Raw genomic sequence first — 17,957 nt, forward strand, 5'->3', positions numbered from 1 at the left:
GGCACACGGCAGGGCTCAGAAGGGAAAGAGCGCCGTTTGACATTTTCAACCTAAAATTGGCTGAAATTGAAATCGGACGCTATGTTCCGTTTGGAGAGCCCATGATATGCCTAAGCAGTGGAAACCCCCCACAAGTGACCCCATTTTGGAAACTAGACGCCCTAAGGAACTTATCTAGATGTGTGGTGAGCACTTTGAACCCCCAAGTGTTTCGCTAAAGCTTATAATGCCCGGGCGTGAAAAAAAAATATTAATTTTTTTTCCACAAAAATGTTCTCTTAGTCCCCAATTTGTTATTTTCCCAAGAGTATCAGGAGAAATTGGACCCCAAAAGTTGTTGTCCAATTTGTCCTGAGTGCGCTAATACCCCATATGTGGGGGAGAAACACTGTTTGGGCACACGGCAGGGCTCGAAAGGGAAGTAATGACGTTTTGGAATGCAGACTTTGATGGAATAGTCTGCGGACGTCATGTTCCGTTTGCAGAGCCCCTGATGTACCTAAAAAGTGGAAACCCCCCACAAGTGACCCCATTTTGGAAACTAGACCCCCTAAGGAACTTATCTAGATGTGTGGTGAGCACTTTGAACACCCCAAGTGTTCTGCTAAAGCTTATAATGCCCGGGCGTGAAAAAAAAATATTAATTTTTTTTTTCACAAAAATGATCTCTTAGTCCCCAATTTGTTATTTTCCCAAGAGTATCAGGAGAAATTGGACCCCAAAAGTTGTTGTCCAATTTGTCCTGAGTGCGCTAATACCCCATATGTGGGGGAGAAACACTGTTTAGGCACACGGCAGGGCTCAGAAGGGAAAGAGCGCCGTTTGACATTTTCAACCTAAAATTGGCTGAAATTGAAATCTGACGCCATGTTCCGTTTGGAGAGCCCATGATACGCCTAAACAGTGGAAACCCCCCACAAGTGACCCCATTTTGGAAACTAGACCCCCTAAGGAACTCATCTAGATGTGTGGTGAGCACTTTGAACCCCCAAGGGCTTCGCAGAAGTTTATAACACCCAGGCATATAAATAAAAAATCATATATTTTCCACAAACATGATCTTTTAGTCCCCAATTTGTTATTTTCCCAAGAGTATCAGGAGAAATTGGACCACAAAAGATGTTGTCCAATCTGTCCAGAGTGCGCTGACACCCCATATGTGGGGGAGAAACACTGTTTGAGCACACGGCAGGGCTCGGAAGGGAAAGAGCGCCGTTTGACATTTTCCACCTAAGATTGGCTGAAATTGAAATCGGACGCCATGTTCCGTTTGGAGAGCCCATGATATGCCTAAACAGTGGAAACCCCCCACAAGTGACCCCATTTTGGAAACTAGACCCCCTAAGGAACTCATCTAGATGTGTGGTGAGCACTTTGAACCCCCAAGGGCTTCGCAGAAGTTTATAACGCCCGGACGTAAAAATAAAAAATCATATTTTTTCCACAAACATGATCGTTTAGTCCCCAATTTGTTATTTTCCCAAGGGTATCAGGAGAAATTGGACCCCAAAAGTTGTTGTCAAATTTGTCCTGAGTGCGCTGATACCCCATTTGTGGGGGAGAAACACTGTTTGGGTACCCGGCAGGGCTCGGAAGAGAAAGAGCGCCGTTTGACATTTTCAACCTAAAATTGTCTGAAATTGAAATCGGACACCATGTTCCATTTGGAGAGCCCATGATATGCCTAAACAGTGGAAACCCCCCACAAGTGACCCCATTTTGGAAACTAGACCCCCTAAGGAACTCATCTAGATGTGTGGTGAGCACTTTGAACCTCCAAGGGCTTCACAGAAGTTTATAACGCCCGGACGTAAAAATAAAAAATCATATTTTTTCCACAAACATGATCGTTTATTCCCCAATTTGCTATTTTCCCAAGAGTATCAGGAGAAATTGGACCCCAAAAGTTGTTGTCCAAATTGTCCTGAGTGCGCTGATACCCCATTTGTGGGGGAGAAACACTGTTTGGGTACCCGGCAGGGCTCGGAAGGGAAAGAGCGCCGTTTGACATTTTCAACCTAAAATTGGCTGAAATTGAAATCGGACGCTATGTTCCGTTTGGAGAGCCCATGATATGCCTAAGCAGTGGAAACCCCCCACAAGTGACCCCATTTTGGAAACTAGACGCCCTAAGGAACTTATCTAGATGTGTGGTGAGCACTTTGAACCCCCAAGTGTTTTGCTAAAGCTTATAATGCCCGGGCGTGAAAAAAAAATATTAATTTTTTTTCCACAAAAATGTTCTCTTAGTCCCCAATTTGTTATTTTCCCAAGAGTATCAGGAGAAATTGGACCCCAAAAGTTGTTGTCCAATTTGTCCTGAGTGCGCTAATACCCCATATGTGGGGGAGAAACACTGTTTGGGCACACGGCAGGGCTCGAAAGGGAAGTAATGACGTTTTGGAATGCAGACTTTGATGGAATAGTCTGCGGACGTCATGTTCCGTTTGCAGAGCCCCTGATGTACCTAAAAAGTGGAAACCCCCCACAAGTGACCCCATTTTGGAAACTAGACCCCCTAAGGAACTTATCTAGATGTGTGGTGAGCACTTTGAACCCCCCAAGTGTTTTGCTAAAGCTTATAATGCCCGGGCGTGAAAAAAAAATATTAATTTTTTTTTTCACAAAAATGATCTCTTAGTCCCCAATTTGCTATTTTCCCAAGAGTATCAGGAGAAATTGGACCCCAAAAGTTGTTGTCCAATTTGTCCTGAGTGCGCTAATACCCCATATGTGGGGGAGAAACACTTTTTGGGCACACGGCAGGGCTCGAAAGGGAAGTAATGACGTTTTGTAATGCAGACTTTGATGGAATGGTCTGCGGGCATCATGTTCCATTTGCAGAGCCCCTGATGTACCTAAACAGTGGAAACCCCCCACAAGTGACCCCATTTTGGAAACTAGACCCCCTAAGGAACTTATCTAGATGTGTGGTGAGCACTTTGAACCCCCAAGTGTTTCGCTAAAGCTTATAATGCCCGGGCGTGAAAATAAAAAATCCTATTTTGCTTCCACATAAATTATTTTTAGTCCCCAATTTTTAATTTTCCCAAGAGTAACAGGAGAAATTGGACCCCCAAAGACATTGTCCAATTTGACCTGAGTACGCTGGTCCCCCACATGTGGGAAAAAACTGTTTAGGCACATGTCGGGGCTCGAAAGGGAAGTAGTGACGTTTTGGAATGCAGACTTTGATGGGTCTGCTGGCGTCATGTTCCGTTTGCAGAGCCCCTGATGTGCCAAAACAGGAAAAAAAAACACATGAGACATCATTTTGTATTCTAGACCCCCAAAGAACAAATCTAGATGTGCCCCTAACTACACTAATGTAAATTAGTAGTGCACGGAGGTGTGGTACAATTTGAAGCAATCCTTCATACACAGGCCAGGTTTTTCTGGGCAGGTGTCGCACTGGTAAATGGTGTCCTTGCGTATTCCCTTTTTGTAACACACTCGGCACCTTTTTTGCGGCTTACCTTTTCTACCAGTTGGCAGGACCACCCCCGGAAAATGCTGACCTGGTAGGATACGAGCACCTTCAGTTCCGGAAGTACTGAGACCCGCTCCTTCCTGAGTGCCAAACATCAGGGCCTTAACCACTACCTCCTGGAAATGAAGGTACGACGTATCGGTGGGGTGTGTACATTGTGACAGCAGGAAGGCGTTGAGCATTGCCATTTGTACGATGTGCACGGCCAGCTTTTTGTACCACGCCCTTGCCTTTCTGAGAGCATTGTACGGTTGGAGGTATTGATTGGAGAGATCAATGCCCCCCATGTTTTCGTTGTACCCCACTACACTGGTCGGTTTTCTGACCTGTGTGGAGGTACCCCGTACAGTGCAGAGGGTGCTGCCATCACCGTGTATGGTGGTCAAGAGATGGACATCCCTCTTGTCCTTGTACTTGACCACCAGTAGGTGGTCGCTACATTGGGCTCTGCTCTCACCTTTTCTGAGCATCTGCCCAAGTAACGTCTTCGGAAGGCCTCTCTGATTTTTGCAGACAGTACCTCAGGCTGCGGTACCTCGCGCAGAGAGGGATTTGTAGAGTGGGATGCTGGTATAAAAGTTATCAGTGTAGAGGTGATAACCTTTATCCAGCAGTGGGTGAATCAAATCCCACACAATTTTCCCACTCACTCCCAGGAAAGGAGGACACTCGGGGGGTTCAATCCTGGTGTCCTTTCCTTCGTAGACTCTAAACCTGTGAGTGTACCCTGAGGTACTCTCACAAAGTTTGTAGAGTTTGATTCCGTACCTGGCCCTCTTACTGGGCAGGTATTGACGGAATCCGAGCCTTCCCTTGAAATGGACCAAGGACTCATCCACGCGGATGTTCCTTTGGGGCACGTACACTTCAGCAAACTTTTTGTTGAAGTGTTCGATGACCGGCCGAACTTTGAACAGACGGTCAAAGTTGGGGTCATCTCGTGCGGGACACAGTGCATTATCGGTATAATGCAGAAACTTGTGGATGGCCTCAAAACGCTTCTGAACCATGACCATTCGGAACACTGGAGTGTTGTATAAAATATCAACACTCCAATATTGCCAAATTTCCGGCTTCTTCAGTATCCCCATGTGGAGGACCAGGCCCCAAAACTGCATAATTTCAACTGCATCCACAGGAGACCAGTTGGAATATGTTGAAATCGGGTTTTCCGCCAAAAATTGACAAGCGTACAAATTAGTTTGCTCCACCATGAGGTTAACAAAATCCTCAGAGAAAAAGACTTTGAAAAAGTCTATTTCTGTGAGGCCGGTGGTGTCAAACTTGATTCCTGATTCTGCCATAAAATCAGGAATCAGTGGCTCGTAATTTTCGGGGGGGAAGTCCATACAGGGTCTACTGAATCAGCTTCGGGCATGGTGGGCGCTGCCTCATCTTCTGTCCTGGAGTGTCTACGTGGCGGTTCCGCAGGACCCGTGGAGGAAGATGAGGAGGGGGAAGAGGAAGAGGAAGAGGATAAAGAATCCGAAAAATAAAGAAAAGTCGGATCGTCATCCTCGCTATCCGTGTCGGAGGCAAGGTATGAATATGCCTCCTCCATTGAATAGCGCTGTTGGGACAAACGCGATGGGCAGGTCATTTTTTGTGAAAGTGGTGCTTGGGTGTACTTTATTTACAACTATGTGTATGTGTGGGGGGCTAGTGATTGGTGCACACTATCCTGTAAAGAAAAAGCTAAAAGAAAAAAGGAAATGGGGAGAAAAATACCTGTGAAAAGAAAAGTCTAAGGCTAGTTTCACACTAGCGTTTTTGAGCGCAGCGACGGCCTGCGCACGGCCGCCGCTAAGTTCCGCCCCCTGCCGCGCAACCAAACTGCAGCAGGTTGCGTTTGGCGCAGGTCGGCGCACCGTCAAAAGGACGCATGCGCCGCCAAACGCATACTGCGCACGGCCTGCGCCCCCAGTGATAAAGATAGGGGACGCAGGGCGCGTGCAGCGTCATGCGCCGGTAGGCGGAGCTACCGGCGGAGGCGTGACAGGGGCGGGGCTTAGCGGCGGCCGTGCGCAGGCCGTCGCTGCGCTCAAAAATGCTAGTGTGAAACTAGCCTAAGACAGCAGGCCCTAGCTCTGATAAGTGAACGGCGTCACTTATCAAAGTTCAGTGGCGGCTGCTAGGTGTGCGTACAGGTGTGGTGCAAGGGGGGGTGAAAAAAAGGAAATCAGCAGGCACAAGCTCTGATAAGTGAACTATGTCACTTATCAGTTTGGCGGCTGTGGGATGCGAATAAGGAGTTGGCGCTAAGGGGGCTGCTAAATGTGCGCACTGAGGCGGCGCAAAGGGGGATGGAGGGGGTAAAAAGTGGGGGAAGGGGGGATGAAGAGAAATCGGACAGGGGTCAGGGATTAGCCCTTACACTTGTAGTTAGGTGGCACAAAGGGGGGGTGAAAAAAAGGAAATCAGCAGGCACAAGCTATAATAAGTGAACTATGTCACTTATCACAGTTTGGCGGCTGTGGGATGCGAATATGGAGTGGCGCAAAGGGGGCTGCTAAATGTGTGCACAGAGGAGGCGCAAAGGGGGATTGAGGGGGTAAAAAGAGGGGGAATGGGGAAGGGGGAAGGGTGGGGATGAAGAGAGATCGGACAGGGATTAGCACTTAGGCCGGGGTCACACTGGCAAGGAATACGGCCGAGTGAGAGGCGCTAAAAGCACGCATTAGACACGGACCAATGATTCTCTATGGGGTCCCTCGCACCAGCCGTATATTTCTCATCCGTATTCTACGGTCCGTGCCAATTGCAGCATGCTGCGATTGTCAGCGTACTACGGCCGTAGTACGCCAATGCAAGTCTATGGGTGCGCAAAAAATACAGATTACACACGGACCACACATGTGACTTGCGAGAAATACGCACCAGGTGTCTTTTAGCAAAGCCGGCAATTCAGTCCGCTATACAGTAAACTCACACTGACAGTTTTAATAAAGAAACGAAAGAATAGATATAGACACATAGAATACATACATATATATATATATATATATGCATTCTATGTGTCTATATCTATTCTTTGGTTTCTGTTAGAAACCATGTCATAGGGCTCCATTATATGTCCATTTTGCAAGCCGGCGAGAAAATCTCGCCATACGGATGCCATACGGATGCTTACATGCGCAAAATACGCGACCACACCTTGATTACGGATGACATACGGAGCACTGTTTAGGGGCCATTCATCCGTATTACGCATGTAAAATACTGACCGCATTTTGTGTCGGTTAGTGTGACCCCGGCCTTACACTTGAAGTCAGGTGGCGCAAAGAGGGGGTGAAAAAAAAAGGAAATCAGCAAGCACAAGCTATGATAAGTGAACTATGTCAACTTATCAAAGTTTAGCGGCTGTAGGATGCGAATACGGAGCTGGCGCAAAGGGGGCTTAGGGAAAAAAAAGCAAGCACGAGTGTTGATTGGTGAACTGCGTCACCAATCAATGCTCGGTGGCTGCTAAATGTGCGCACGGAGGTGGCGCAAAGGGGGGTGGAGGGGGGTAAAAAGAGGGGGTAGGGGGAAGGGGGATTGGGGGGATGAAGCTAGATTGGGGGGATGAAGCTAGATTGGGCAGGGATCGGGGATCAGGCAATACTTACAGTTGTAGGGTTTTCTTTGTTCTCTCTTTAGCAGGTATTGTGATGCTACAAGCTGCTGTGGCACCACAATACCCAGCACACCAGGAGATCCAGACGTATGACCGCCCTCTAGGGAATACTCAGCTAGTGTGAGGACCCCCTGCAGAGCTGTCATACAGGTCACAGGCAGGTCAGGGGCAGGTCACAGAGCGGTCACGTCGCTGCTGTGACCTGCCATTGGTGGGATCGAATGATAATATCGATCCACCCATCCCTGCACTGCCTGGTGACCATGGCAACCGCCTAGGATCGGAGCTCACAGCTCCGATTCAAAGGCACGTCATGCCCAGGTCATCAGGAGGGCACAGAGCGGTCACAGAGTGACTGCTGCTGTGCCCTGTGGTTGGCGCGATCGCCGATCTAATCAATCGTGCCAACCAGCTCCTGCAGGCCCTACTGGGCCTGTATCAGGTCCCTGCCTAGGATCGGTGCTAATACAGCACCGATCTGGACCGATACTGGCAGGGCAGAGCGGCTCTATAGCGCCGCTGTGCCCTGCGATTGGCGCGATCGATGCGATCGGCGATCGAGCCAATCCAGGGGGGGTTTACATCGGTACTCGATCCCAGCCTAGCACATCATTGTTTCAGCTGCGCCGATTGGCTGAAACAATGAGAAGCGCTGTGATTGGCTGTTGCATCCATCAAACACCATACCTACTGTAAAGCATGGTGGTGGAAACATCATGCTTTGGGGCTGTTTCTCTGCAAAGGGGCCAGGACGACTGATCCGGGTACATGAAAGAATGAATGGGGCCATGTATCGTGAGATTTTGAGTGCAAACCTCCTTCCATCAGCAAGGGCATTGAAGATGAAACGTGGCTGGGTCTTTCAACATGACAATGATCCAAAGCACACCGCCAGGGCAACGAAGGAGTGGCTTCGTAAGAAGCATTTCAAGGTCCTGGAGTGGCCTAGCCAGTCTCCAGATCTCAACCCTATAGAAAACCTTTGGAGGGAGTTGAAAGTCCGTGTTGCCAAGCGAAAAGCCAAAAACATCACTGCTCTAGAGGAGATCTGCATGGAGGAATGGGCCAACATACCAACAACAGTGTGTGGCAACCTTGTGAAGACTTACAGAAAACGTTTGACCTCTGTCATTGCCAACAAAGGATATATCACAAAGTATTGAGATGAAATTTTGTTTCTGACCAAATACTTATTTTCCACCATAATATGCAAATAAAATGAAAAAAAAACAGACAATGTGATTTTCTGGATTTTTTTTTCTCAGTTTGTCTCCCATAGTTGAGGTCTACCTATGATGTAAATTACAGACGCCTCACATCTTTTTAAGTGGTGGAACTTGCACTATTGCTGACTGACTAAATACTTTTTTTCCCCACTGTATATATATATATATATATATATATATATATATACACGTCTGTATGAGGAGTACAAGTGGGGTACCACAGGGCTCTATCCTGGGCCCTGTATTGTTCAACATCTTTATCAACGATTTAGATGAAGGAACTGAGGGTAAACTGATTAAATTTGCTGATGACACAAAGCTAGGAGGGATAGCTAATACTAGAGAAGAGAAAGAGAGGATTCAAAAAGAAATAAATAAACTGGAGTAGTGGGCAGCAACTAACAGAATGTTTTTTAACAGGGAAAAATGCAAAGTACTACATCTGGGCAATAAAAATGAAAAAGCATATACAGAATGGGAGGAATAGGGCTAAGCCACAGCACATGTGAAAAAGACTTGGGTATACTAATAGATCACAGACTGAAGATGAGGCAACAGTGTGATGCAGCAGCAAAAAAGGCATATGCAATTCTAGGATATATTACCAGAAACATACAGTCTAGATCATGTGAAGTCATTATTGCCCTCTACTCCTCTTTGGTCAGACCTCATCTGGAATATTGTGTCCAGTTTTGGGCACCACATTTTCAAAAAGACATCAACAAACTGGAGCAAGTTCAGAAAAGAGCGACCAGAAAAGTGACCGGTCTGCAAACCCTGTCTTATGAGGAAAGGTTGCATGATTTGGGAATGTTTAGCTTGCAAAAGAGAGGACTGAGAGGAGACTTAATAGCTGTGTACAAATATCTCAAGGGCTGTCACATTGTAGAAGGATCATCTTTATTCTCATTTGCACAAGGAAAGACTAGAAGCAATGGGATTAAACTGAATGGGAGGAGACACAGATTAGATATTAGAAAAAACTTTTTGACAGTGAGGGTGATAAATGAGTGGAACAGGCTGCCACGAGAAGTGATGAGTTCTCTTTCAATGGAAGTCTTGAAACAGAGGCTGGACAGACATCTGTCTGGGATGATTTAGCGAATCCTGCTTTGAGCAGGAGTTTGGATCAGATGACCCAGGAGGTCCCTTCCATCCAACTCTACGATTCTATGATATATATATATATATATATATATATATACACACATCTGTATGAGGAGAAATATATATAGATATATACACACACACGTCTGTATGAGGAGAAATATATATATATACGTCTGTATGAGGAGAAAAAAAAAAAATATATATATATATTGTCTGTCTGTCTCTCTGTTTGTAACGAAAATCCCGCGTCGCTGATTGGTCACGCCCGGCAGGCCGCGACCAATCAGTGACAGGCGCAGTACGGCCGCGAATTGGCACGGAATTCGAACGACGCACGCCACCACTATCGTCGGGAGATCTGCGACGCTAGCCGCTGATCTCCCGATGGTTGCCGCGGGTCATCTCCTGACGCACGGATTTGCCGCAATCAGCAATATTGGCGCGGAATCTTCATAAATAAACTACATACATATTCTAGAATACCCGATGCATTAGAATCAGGCCACCATCTAGTATCAAATAATAGCTCTTTTTTATTCACCAATAGAGTCTCTGCTACTTTACATATATACGCATTCATCCACAGGGTTCTTAAGGTATTTAAACTTACCAAGATGGAATAGTTCAAATTACAGTATGAATCTTAAAAAACACATTTAGGCCCTTAGGTTTCAGAGTATTTAGTTCATGAATCCACATAAGTTCACGTATTTTTAAAAGCTTCTCTCTATCACCGCCCCTCTGCTGGTCTGCTATCACATCTACTATCCTAAAGTTGAGTTCTTTTCCTGTATGTTTCTGTTCATCAAAGTGTTTTGGGACAGGTAGATCTAATCTCTTTTTCCTAATGGTATTCCGGTGATGGTTAATCCGTTTTTTAAAATCACACGTCGTTTCACCGATATACCATAATTCACATGGACACTCCAACAGATACACAACATAATCTGAATCACATGTTAAAAATTGTTAAAAAGTGTTTAATTGTGTATACCTTATGAGTGTCCGGATGTTCAAACATAGAACCTTTCATCGTTTGTGCACATTTTACACAGGAAAGACAAAGAAAATACCCATTTTTTTCTAATTCCTGTTAAAGTTGTTTGATAACTTTTCCTCAAAGGACCTATATCAGATTTAATTACATACTTCGACTTTTCTTATAAGAAAGGAGCGGTGGACCCTTAACCCCTTCCCGACATCCGACAGTATATCCCGTCCATGGGACCTGGGCCCCTATGCCCATGGACGGGATAGTACGTCGGGCGCAATCAGCGGCGCCCACGTGGTGAGCGCCGCTGATCGCGGCCGGGTGTCAGCTGATTATCACAGCTGACACCCGGCACAATGTGTCAGGGGCGGTCACGGACCGCCCCCGACACGTTAACCCCTTGCACACCGCGATCAAACATGATCGCGGTGTACCGGGAGTTAAAGGGAAGCATCGGCAGGGAGGGGGCTCCCTCCGTGCTTCCCTGAGCCCCCCACGGCAGCGCAATGTGCAGCGCTGCTGCGGGGGACTCCTTTCCTCCAGGCCCCCGAATCCAAGATGGCGACAGGGGCCTTCGGGGGCCTGAGGAAGCTGGCTTCCTCAGTGCCTGCAAAGCGCAGGCATGAGGAAGCCTTCTGCAGTGCCTGTGTCAGATCGCTGATCTGTCACAGTGATCTGTGATGTGACAGATCAGCGATCTGTCACAGGACAGTGATGTCCCACCTGGGACTATTTAATAAAGTAAAAATAAAAATAAAAAAAAGTGTAAAAATAATTAAAAAAAAATCGCCAAATAAATTAGAAAAAAAAAAAAATATTCCCCCAATAAATCCATTTTTTGGAAATAATAATAAAAAAAACAATAAAAGTACACATATTAGGTATCGCCGCGTCCATAACGACCCGCCCTATAAAACTGTCCCATTAGTTAACCCCTTTAGCGAACCCCTTAAAAAATAAAAATGAAAAACGAAGCAAAAAATAATGATTTATTATCATACTGCCAAACAAAAAGTGTAATAACGCGCGATCAAAAAGATGCATAGAAATATCCATGGTACCGCTGAAAACGTCATCTTGTCCCGCAAAAAATGAGCCACCACACAGCATCATCAGCGAAAAAATAAAAAAGTTATAGCTCGCAGAATAAAGCGATGCAAAAATAATTATTTTTTATATAAAATAGTTTTCATTGCATAAAACCGACAAAAACATAAAAAAAGACCTAAATGAGGTATTGCTGTAACCGTACTGACCCGAAGAATAAAACTGCTTTATCAATTTTACCGCACGCGGAACGGTGTAAACGCACCCCCCCAAAAGAAATTCATGAAACGCTGGTTTTTCTTCATTCTGCGTCCCAAAAATCGGAATAAAAAGCGATCAAAAAATTTCACGTGCCCGAAAATGGTACCAATAAAAACGTCAACTCGTCCCGCAAAAAATAAGACCTCACATGACCCGGTGGGTCAAAATACGGAAAAATTATAGCTCTCAATATGTGGTGATGCAAAAACTATTTTTACAATAAAAAGCGTCTTTTAGCGTGCGACAGCCGCCAAATATAAAAACCGCCATAAATAGTAAATAAAACCCCCCGTTATCACCCCCTTAGTTAGGGAAAAATAATAAAATAAAAAAAATGTATTTATTTCCATTTTTCCATTAGGGTTAGGGCTAGGGTTAGGGCTAGGGGTGTGTTGGGGTAGGGTTAGGGCTAGGGTTAGGGTTAGGGTAGGGTTAGGGTTAGGGCTAGGGTTAGGGCTAGGGGCATGTTGGGGTTCGGGTTGGAGATAGAATTGGGGGTTTCCACTGTTTGGGCACATCAGGGGCTCTCCAAATGCAACATGGCGTCTGATCTCAATTCCAGCTAATTCTGAGTTGAAAAAGTCAAATGGTGCTCCTTCCCTTCCAAGCTCTGCCATGCGCCCAAACAGTGTTTTACCCCCACATGTAGGGTATCAGCCTACTCAGGACAAATTGCAAAACAATTTTTGGGGTCCAATTTCTCCTGTTACCCTTAGGAAAATAAAAAATTGGGGGCAAAAATATCATTTTTGTGGAAAAAAATGATTTTTTTATTTTCACGTCCGAGTGTTATAAACTTCTGTGAAGCAATTGGGGGTTCAAAGTGCTCACCACACATCTAGATAAGTTCCGTGGGGGGTCTAGTGTCCAAAATGGGGTCACTTGTGGGGAGTTTCAATAGTTTAGGTACATCAGGGGCTCTCCAAACGCACATGACACCCGCAGACCATTCCATCACAGTCTGCATTCCAAAACGTCACTACTTCCCTTCCGAGCCCCGACGTGTGCCCATACAGTAGTTTTCTCCCACATATGGGGTATCAGCATACTCAGGACAAATTGGACAACAACTTTTAAGGTCCAATTTCTCCTGGTACCCTTGGGAAAATAAAAAAATGGTGACTAAAAGATCATGTTTGTGGAAAAAATACAAATTTTTTATTTTCACGCCCGGGCGTTATAAACTTCTGTGAAGCACTGGGGGGTTCAAAGTGCTCACCACACATCTAGATAAGTTCCTTGGGGGATCTAGTTTACAAAATGATGTCATTTGTGGGGGGTTTCCACTGTTTAGGTACATTAGGGGCTCTCCAAAGGCAACATGACTCCCGCAGACCATTCCATCAAAGTCTGCATTCCAAAACGTCACTACTTCCCTTCCGAGCCCCGACGTGTGCCCATACAGAAGTTTTCTCCCACATATGGGGTATCAGCATACTCAGGACAAATTGGACAACAACTTTTAAGGTCCAATTTCTCCTGGTACCCTTGGGAAAATAAAAAAATGGTGACTAAAAGATCATGTTTGTGGAAAAAATACAAATTTTTTATTTTCACGCCCGGGCGTTATAAACTTCTGTGAAGCACTGGGGGGTTCAAAGTGCTCACCACACATCTAGATAAGTTCCTTGGGGGATCTAGTTTACAAAATGATGTCATTTGTGGGGGGTTTCCACTGTTTAGGTACATTAGGGGCTCTCCAAAGGCAACATGACTCCCGCAGACCATTCCATCAAAGTCTGCATTCCAAAACGTCACTACTTCCCTTCCGAGCCCCGACGTGTGCCCATACAGAAGTTTTCTCCCACATATGGGGTATCAGCATACTCAGGACAAATTGGACAACAACTTTTAAGGTCCAATTTCTCCTGGTACCCTTGGGAAAATAAAAAAATGGTGACTAAAAGATCATGTTTGTGGAAAAAATACAAATTTTTTATTTTCACGCCCGGGCGTTATAAACTTCTGTGAAGCACTGGGGGGTTCAAAGTGCTCACCACACATCTAGATAAGTTCCTTGGGGGGTCTAGTTTACAAAATGGTGTCATTTGTGGGTGGTTTCCACTGTTTAGGTACATTAGGGGCTCTCCAAAGGCAACATGACACCCGCAGACCATTCCATCAAAGTCTGCATTCCAAAACGTCACTACTTCCCTTCCGAGCCCCGACGTGTGCCCATACAGTAGTTTTCTCCCACATATGGGGTATCAGCATACTCAGGACAAATTGGACAACAACTTTTAAGGTCCAATTTCTCCTGGTACCCTTGGGAAAATAAAAAAATGGTGACTAAAAGATCATGTTTGTGGAAAAAATACGAATTTTTTATTTTCACGCCCGGGCGTTATAAACTTCTGTGAAGCACTAGGGGGTCAAAGTGCTCACCACACATCTAGATAAGTTCCTTAGGGGGTCTAGTTTCCAAAATGGTGTCATTTGTGGGGGGTTTCCACTGTTTTGGTACATCAGGAGTTTTCCAAACGCGACATGGTGTCCGATCTCAATTCCAGCCAAAAACGTCAAATGGCGCTGCTTCCCTTCCGAGCTCTGCCATGCGCCCAAATAGTGGTTTACCCCCACATGTGGGGTATCAGCGTACTCAGGACAAATTGCACAATAATTTTTAGGGTCCTGTTACCCTTGGAAAAATAAGAATTGAGGGTGAAAAGATCATTTTTGTGGAAAAAATATGATTTTTTAATTGTATGGCTTTATGTTATAAACTTCTGTGAAGCCCATGGGGGTTCAAAGTTCTCACCACACATCTAGATAAGTTCCTTAGGGGGTCTAGTTTCCAAAATGGTGTCATTTGTGGGGGGTTTCCACTGTTTTGGTACATCAGGGGTTTTCCAAACGCGACATGGTGTCCGATCTCAATTCCAGCCAAAAACGTCAAATGGCGCTGCTTCCCTTCCGAGCTCTGCCATGCGCCCAAATAGTGGTTTACCCCCACATGTGGGGTATCAGCGTACTCAGGACAAATTGCACAATAACTTTTAGGGTCCTGTTACCCTTGGAAAAATAAGAATTGAGGGTGAAAAGATCATTTTTGTGGAAAAAATATGATTTTTTAATTGTATGGCTTTATGTTATAAACTTCTGTGAAGCCCATGGGGGTTCAAAGTTCTCACCACACATCTAGATAAGTTCCTTAGGGGGTCTAGTTTCCAAAATGGTGTCATTTGTGGGGGGTTTCCACTGTTTTGGTACATCAGGGGTTTTCCAAACGCGACATGGTGTCCGATCTCAATTCCAGCCAAAAACGTCAAATGGCGCTGCTTCCCTTCCAAGCTCTGCCATGCGCCCAAATAGTGGTTTACCCCCACATGTGGGGTATCAGCGTACTCAGGACAAATTGCACAATAACTTTTAGGGTCCTGTTACCCTTGGAAAAATAAGAATTGAGGGTGAAAAGATCATTTTTGTGGAAAAAATATGATTTTTTAATTGTATGGCTTTATGTTATAAACTTCTGTAAAGCCCATGGGGGTTCAAAGTTCTCACCACACATCTAGATAAGTTCCTTAGGGGATCTAGTTTCCAAAATGGTGTCATTTGTGGGGGGTTTCCACTGTTTTGGTACATCAGGGGTTTTCCAAACGCGACATGGTGTCCGATCTCAATTCCAGCCAAAAACGTCAAATGGCGCTGCTTCCCTTCCGAGCTCTGCCATGCGCCCAAATAGTGGTTTACCCCCACATGTGGGGTATCAGCGTACTCAGGACAAATTGCACAATAACTTTTAGGGTCCTGGGAAAATAAAAATTGGGGTGAAAAGATCATTTTTGTGGAAAAAATATGATTTTTTAATTGTACCACCGTACGTTATAAACTTTTGTAAAGCCCTTGTGGGTTCAAAGTTCTCACCACATATCTAGATAAGTTCCTTGGGGGGTCTAGTTTCCAAAATGGGGTCACTTGTAGGGGGTTTCCACTGTTTAGGTACATCAGGGACTCTCCAAACGTGACATGTCGTCCAATCTGAATTCCAGCCAATTTTGCATTGAAAAAGTCAAACGGCGCTCCTTCCATTCTGAGCTCTGCCATGCGCCGAAACAGTCGTTCCCCCCCACATATCAGGTATCTGCGTACTCAGGACAAATTGCACAATAACTTTTGCAGTCCAATTTCTCCTGTTACCCTTGGTAAAATAAAAAAAATTGAACCTGAAGTATTTTTTTTGTGAAAAAAAGTTAGATGTTCATTTCTTTTTAAATATTCAAAAAAATTCCTGTGACGCACCTAATGGGTTAATAAACTTCTTGAATGTGGTTTTGAGCACCTTAAGGGGTTCAGTTTTTAGAATGGTGTCACTTTTGGGTATTTTCTATCATATAGACCCCTCAAAGTGGCTTCAAATGTGATGTGGTCCTAAAAATAAAATGGTGTTGTAAAAATGAGAAATCGCTGGTCAACTTTTAACCCTTATAACTTCCTAACAAAAAAAAATTTTGGTTCCAAAATTGTGCTGATGTAAAGTAAACATGTGGGAAATGTTAGTTATCAAGTTTTTTGTGTGCCGTATCTCTGTGATTTAAGGGCATAAAAATTCAAAGTTGGAAAATTGCGAAATTTTCAAAATTTTCGCCAAATTTCCGTTTTTCTCACAAATAAACGCAAGTTATTTGAATGAAATTTTACCACTAACATGAAGTACAATATGTCACGAGAAAACAATGTCAGAATCACCGGGATCCATGGAAGCGTTCCAGAGTTATGACCTCATAAAGGTACAGTGGTCAGAATTGTAAAAATTGGCCCGGTCATGAACGTGCAAACCACCCTTGGGGGTGAAGGGGTTAAACTCCTCTATTTTCGGCAAGCATCTCGACAACATCCCCCGATGTTTCCTAATTATTTGTGCTATTTCTCCAAATTCTTATGTAAAGGTTGTCACGAAGGGAATCCTAGTCGAACTCTTCCCAATAGGTCTCTTTTTTACTAAATCTACCCTCTCCTGTTTTAAGACTTTACTCTTAGTTATTTCTAAAAGGTTTCTCGGATAGCCTCTATTTAGAAATTTATCAACAAGGGAATCCATAACCCCGTCCACTTCATCTACGTCATTTACAATTCTTCTCACTCTTAAGGCCCCGTCTCACTAAGCGATCTCGGTAGCGAGATTGCTGCTGAGTCACAACTTTTGTGACGTAACAGCGATCTCACCAGCGAGATCGCTGTGTGTGACAGCGATCAGCGAGCGGCCCCCCTGCCGGTATCGCTGATCGCTGGAAGAAACCTCTGGACATTTCTTTTGTCGCTGTTCTCCCGCTGGCCAGCACGCATCGCTGGGTGTGACAGGCGGGAGACCAGCGATCAGGTGTAAAAAATAATAAAAAAAAATAAAAAATAAAGTTATTCTCACCTTCCGACGTCCTGTTCAGCCATCCTGCCTCTCTCCACGCTCCGGTCCCAGTGATCCTTTGCACGAATGACCTCGAGACTTTGTTATCCCTCGAGACCGTGACATCTCGCGGTCATTCGTGCAAAGGACCACTGGGACCGGAGCGTGGAGAGAGGCAGGATGGCTGAACGGGATGTCGGAAGGTGAGAATAACTATATTTTTTATTTTGATTCTATTTTTTTACAGCGATGGCAAGCGATGCCGGGCACTCGGCATCGCTGTGCTGATCGCTGGTGACAGCTGTCTGTGTGACAGCTCACCAGCGATCACATAGCGACTTACTAGCGATCCTGACACCTTGATATCGGTGTTGGGATCGCTGGTAAGTCGCTTAGTGTGACGGGGTCTTTAGTAGTTGACCCAGAGGAATTGACTTCACCTGATGTGATGATATGCACTTTATGTAAGAATTTTATTTGTGTGTGATTGGAAGCACTTCATGATTGTTGAATTTATCTATAAAAACGCACTTGGCTGTAACACCCACTGCTTGAGAAAGGCTCAGTGTGCCCAGACATGTGGGTCTGAAATAAATTCACCTTTTTCTACTGGAAAGATTGTGAGGTGCTGCCTTTGTTTTTTTCACTATCTATCTATCTATCTATCTATCTATCTATCTATCTATGTGTAAACACTATTCTTCAATGGAGTATGCAAAATAAGAGGTTGGACAAAGAAATTACATCACAACTCTTTTTTTTGTTAAATAATAGATTTTTATTTAGCATACAAAAAACGCATACAAATCCGCATGAAAAAAAACACATTAAAAACTCATCAAAAACGCGCAGATTTTTACCTGCGTTTTCTG

At 44.8% G+C, this 17,957-nt stretch overlaps 1 protein-coding gene and 1 long non-coding RNA gene across 2 annotated transcripts in view; one reads left to right on the plus strand and one right to left on the minus strand.

Moving 5' to 3' along the window:
• GUCY2C (guanylate cyclase 2C) overlaps positions 1 to 17,957 on the plus strand; it is a 1,090,166-nt gene that overhangs the window by 696,633 nt on the left and 375,576 nt on the right. The window lies entirely within an intron of this gene.
• Positions 1 to 17,957, minus strand: part of LOC141098705 (uncharacterized) — a 241,171-nt gene that overhangs the window by 29,360 nt on the left and 193,854 nt on the right. The window lies entirely within an intron of this gene.

The sequence above is a fragment of the Dendrobates tinctorius genome, unplaced genomic scaffold (assembly GCF_039654945.1).
Source record: "Dendrobates tinctorius isolate UK_male_01 unplaced genomic scaffold, ASM3965494v1 ptg000094l, whole genome shotgun sequence".
Taxonomy (NCBI): domain Eukaryota; kingdom Metazoa; phylum Chordata; class Amphibia; order Anura; family Dendrobatidae; genus Dendrobates; species Dendrobates tinctorius.